Source organism: Perna viridis, chromosome 11, assembly GCF_037379345.1.
Source record: "Perna viridis isolate PV_CMFRI_1.1 ecotype Kerala chromosome 11, ASM3737934v1, whole genome shotgun sequence".
NCBI classification, from domain to species: domain Eukaryota; kingdom Metazoa; phylum Mollusca; class Bivalvia; order Mytilida; family Mytilidae; genus Perna; species Perna viridis.
This window is the reverse complement of record NC_142455.1, coordinates 7,960,047-7,965,330: the sequence shown is the minus strand read 5'-3', so window position 1 is coordinate 7,965,330 and position 5,284 is coordinate 7,960,047. Positions and strand designations below refer to the sequence as shown.

Here is a 5,284-nt window from a genome sequence, read left to right as displayed (position 1 = left end):
AAAAAGAGAAACATATTTTTGTATAAAAGATTTAACCTGATCAGGTGCATCGGTAGGATAAACGTGCTCTGGTTTTCCAGAAACATCTGCTGAGTTGCTCATAAAAAGTCAAATCCGGGGCAGACAAAGCAGGAAAGGAAAACTATGACACGTCGAACAAATCTGTTTTCATGGTGTGGATGAGTTCATGGTAACGATCCACGAGTACATGATGACGACCATAAAACTTCTGTAGTTTTGAATTCAATCTTGTAGCAACATAACCCTATTCCAGAAGCCTAATTGTAAGAAGTCTAGCGCGATACAAAAAGTCTGCGGAGCACAAATTGTTTTCATTGGAATGTCGACCGTTTGATGAAAAAACGGATTTACCACACTGGACAAATATATTGTTGATAAAAAATCCAGCATTTTGAAAACGTCTTCGGTACATTTGGAAGATGATTTGGAATTATTTTTTTATAAAGTATGAGGAATATCTCTACAATGAACTACATACTTGTATCTAGGTGTACCGTCTTGTTTGGAGAAAAAACGATGTATAATGTTTTTGAGTCGGGATTTTATCTGAGTATTGGGAATAGAAGTATAAAGAGTTAAAAAATCATAACGCTCCATTTCGGTCATGGTGGCGATACAGAGTCTCATTGACCTAGAATTCAACTGAAAATTAATCATAAAGTGTCGAATGATTTAATTGTGAATTTTGAGCCTCGAATCAACAATAAAGAGAAACATAAAGACTTCTTATAATTCTTGCATCTGAGAGACAAAAAAGAATTGTAAGGACCAAAATAATTACTGTACAAATATTCAGATATTTGTACTTTTTGGTCACTTTTGGTCATATGTTTTGGCAAGGAAACTACGCCAAAACCCAAGAAACAGCTTCATAATTTATGAATACTTTCATTATCACATAGCTCATCATATTATGCGAAAATATGAAGATTGTACATTAAACATATCAGAGTTGAATCATGATTTTCGTTGGTTTCATTTATCAAATGATCATTATTAATGTAATGTTGAAATAGTAATGCAAGAGGTATATTTTAAGGATGTTTGCTGACCATGTTCAGCCATTTGTGTCAGATGTTTTGGATTCCTCTGGTTTTATCAATCTTATAACATTACATTTTCTGCCAGTCATCTCCACTTTTCTTTTTATAATTTCATTACACACATTTTAGAATGTTGTTGGGAAGTTTTGTTTGAAAACATATAGAAAATCTAGAGAATTCCTTTCCCGCCAACATTTTAAATGCCTATATCTTAAAAACGAGCAGGCTGATCCATATATTTTTTTTTTCCACTTGTTTTGTTCTTGTAAGGTCTTAAAAGATTTCACAAGCTTTGAAAACTTTGTATTCCTTGAATAAAATAGCAAGGATCATGAATTGCAAGCATCCTATATTGTGTATCTTACACAAACAAAGTCTTAAATTTTCGATAGTGCGTCATTAAGGACGGTGTATATATCATATCAATTTTTGTAATTCAAAATCATAACCGTCATAAATATATAAATGGGGAAGTTTTCTGATGGATGAAAATCAAGTGCAAAGCTTAGAAATATCTCACTTCTTTATTATATTCCTTTGATATCCTGGTGGAAACATCTTGTACAAGATTAATACGTGACTTGTATTGATCAATCTAATAATTTCATCACATATTTCCTTATATTTTTAAAAGTGTCTGAAATGTAGTATATTACTCGCTAGGTCTGACATTAGAACTTTGTTCTGCCGTTTTATCTTGATTAATAGCCATATCTTTTTCAAACAATGATAACATTAAAAGGTAGGTAAATTTTAAATCATATTTATATCAAATGTACGAATGCAGATTACGAGAAATAGCATTGTTTGACATCAACGAATATTTATTAATTGTATTGAAGAAATATGTCTTATTACGGGACAAATTTTCCTTATTCTCTCGAACGGGTGATAACTCCATTACATATACATACGACCATCTATAGTAGTAGAGCAAGAGGAATTCGTCATGAACTTAGCATTGGACACACATGAATATGTATTCTGTAGTTATGTTAGCACAAAACCTTTTTTAGATCATGAAATTGATTATGTGTAGTCCATAGGGTTTCACAGGTATAGGCGAGATATAGCACGCTGAAAATATGTTAAATAAGGATGAATTTAGGGAAAATATACATGAAAAACTGTTTGCCGTGGTCAATAACATGATATATAAATAACCCATTCCCATTTTATAACATGCACCTTTTGACCTTCAAATTGATTGAGATAAAAAGCAAAAAAAAAAAAGGAGGTACACAATGAGAAGGTGTAATAAGTATGCTGTGAAAGTTTCATTGAATTCTATTTAGAGGGGTAGGAGGAGTAATGGATAAAAGATTGGCATCCCATTGTCCCAATTTATATGAACTGCTGTTTCCATGTTTTGTTATGTGAAATCTTCCAATTGATTTTGTTCAAAATCTTAAATTGAAGGTGCACAATGATAATAAAGAATATTTGGAATATTATTATTATTTACCAATCAGTTAAGTGGGCTATTACCCTTTAATAGATATGTATCCTTTCTTTAAAGGAAGAATGCACCGATGGACGGACATCATAAACCTGCAAACTTCATCATCTTTAGATTTTGATTGAACTTAAATCTTACAAGTTATGGGATATGAATACAATGTATTTGATCTTTTACAACAATTTACATGTGAAAAATTCAAGCGTCCTTTAGCCATTAGTATGTAGAATATTCATTTCAAGAGTATCAAACAAGACTAGAAATCATTGTTCAATTATCATCATGTTGTTATTCAAGACATAACAACACAAGAAATATACACTTCATTACAGGAAAAAAAATGTCAAGGTCACAACAGAAACACAGAAAGCAAGCATATGCACACACGTAATGTAACACACAATTGCTAAACAGGTCTAACAGGAAAACGAACAGCATGAAACAAAGCAAGTATACATAAGGGAATACTGGAATTTTGTAAGAAAATCACATAATCCTTGTTGTACACCTAACACGATGATTTACAGACAAATTAAATAATTTGTTTTTTATTTCCATTCTCATTAGGTTACACCATGGCTGCCATGATGACTTTTATAATGGTTTCCTTGCATTTCATTCACTACTGTTTTAGTGAAGATCATTCAATGGCCGATTCTGTAACTTTGTCATTACAACAGTTATTAAAAAGAGGTAAATGTAGACTCGTTTATTTGAAATGAATTATTATTTCAGCTTGTTTCAATTTTAAAATTTTCGATATCAGGTTAAAAGCATTAAAAGTACATTTTGAATATTGCGATTTAAAAAAAATGAATAATATATTTTGAAGAACTCAAGAAAATTGATACTTGTAGTTTTTCCAAAATGTATATTCTTTGCATTATTTTCGTAGATTTGCAATATCAATATTTGGTGTTAATTTTTCATAGATTAATTATCTTTTATATTCCATTCGTGGTTTCTACACTTTTTTAAGTATCTTACATGTTATAGTTAATGTGTCAACTAGCCACGCATGCTTTGAATGTGAATAGCAACACAACAAAATGTACGCATATAAATGAAGATGAATACACAAAACTACAGCTCTGATTAAACTGGTAAATATGTACAAGGTAGATGTTTTACATGTACATCACGCAGTGATCTTAAATGGTTTGCTTGAGGATTTTTTTTTTCTTGCCTTGCAGAACGAAGAATCAATTGCCCTACGTGTACGTTCGATCAAGCAGGACTGCCTAATCATGGAACAAAGTGACATACATGAGTGCAGTAAAAACATTAATATAGACAGTTGGCGTTTTCTATTTTACATAACACTAATTATTGTTTTGTTGTTAATAAGTTATCAAGTATATGGATGAGCATTTATTTTTGTTTGACATTTGAAAAGTCTAGACCAATGTTGAGGAAGAACTCTATGACAATTGAAGATCACATATCTTACTTTCATCAAAGAATCGGACGCTCCATTTCGGTCATGGTGATTAACGTTAAGCTTTTAAAATGACAGCTTTATTCTGCGAACAACATATCCTTGTTCAATTAAATTAATTGAAAAAGTTTTTCATCTCTTATATAGAGTAATCAAGGGAACCAAGGTTATAGCGGTAATCAAAAGAATGTAATCCAGGGACAAAGACCAGACATGGAAAACAGACACACACAACACAGAACATAAAGTAACTAAAATCATACATACAAAGTAACAAAAGTGAATGAGCAACTCTGACTCCACTAAAAACTGTGAGAATGGACCAGGTGCACCGTTAGGGTAAGCGTCCTCTGTTTTTCTAGAAACACCCGCCGAGTTGCTCATAAAAAGTCAAGTCCGGGGTAGACAAACGAGGAAAGGCAAACTATGACCCGTTGAATAAATCAGTTTTCATGGTGCTGATGGATACATCATAACGAGTTCATGATGACGACCATAAAACTTCTGTAGTGATGACTTCAATCTTGTAGCAACATAACCCTGTTCCAGAAGCCTATTTGTTAGACTTCTAGGGCGATACAAAAATTCTGCGTAATCTCGGCAAGCTCTTGCATAGCGTATGAGTTGTTATATGAATACTCCATACGCAGGAGCCGAAGGGATGTTGCCACAGATTAAAGGAAAATTGACAATTCTGAATGAAAAGTCATCACGTTTGTCTTAAAGTTTGGTCAATAGTTTTCATTTACCATCGATCTCTAAGTGTAGGTCAAGATATGAGGCTGACTTCACAGTATCTGTAGTATCCTTTGTTCTTCTGGGTAGATGCGATGTATCAAATCCCCGAAATTAGGATTGTTTAAAGATAATACGTCATCTATATAGCGGAAACTGAGATTAAAGGATCTAGCCAAACGATATTCTTTCTTTATGATCAAATCAACTATAAAGTCAGCCTCATAAGAGTGAAGAAATAGGTCAGCAAGTAAAGGAGCACAATAGAAATCATCATTATGGTTTGAAATGCGTAAAACAGCCCTATATATACCAATAAGATAAACTTGGTGAAATTGTTTTGTTTATATCGGCGCCTGATAATTCGTCATAGTGATCATGCTTTCTAAAATCTAATCCATGTCCTTGTTTTAGTTAATTTTTCTTAACAATTACATGGCCCGATTTTTTCTAGTATTCTTTCTTCGTGGATTTCTCTCCTTTGGTTTGGATAATCTTTAGTGTATTTTAGTTCATTTGATCGTTTTAATGTATTTTTGTTATGTTGTATATATATATAGGTCGGTCTGCAAAAAACACGATGTTAGA

General features: G+C 32.4%; 1 long non-coding RNA gene across 1 annotated transcript; it reads left to right on the top strand.

Moving 5' to 3' along the window:
- The first annotated feature begins 1,672 nt into the window (after positions 1-1,672).
- LOC148602834 (uncharacterized) lies at positions 1,673-4,091 on the top strand. Its single transcript, XR_015916595.1, has 3 exons — positions 1,673-1,806; positions 3,091-3,216; positions 3,717-4,091. It is a non-coding gene; the product is annotated as an uncharacterized LOC148602834 (long non-coding RNA).
- The last annotated feature ends 1,193 nt before the right edge of the window (positions 4,092-5,284 follow it).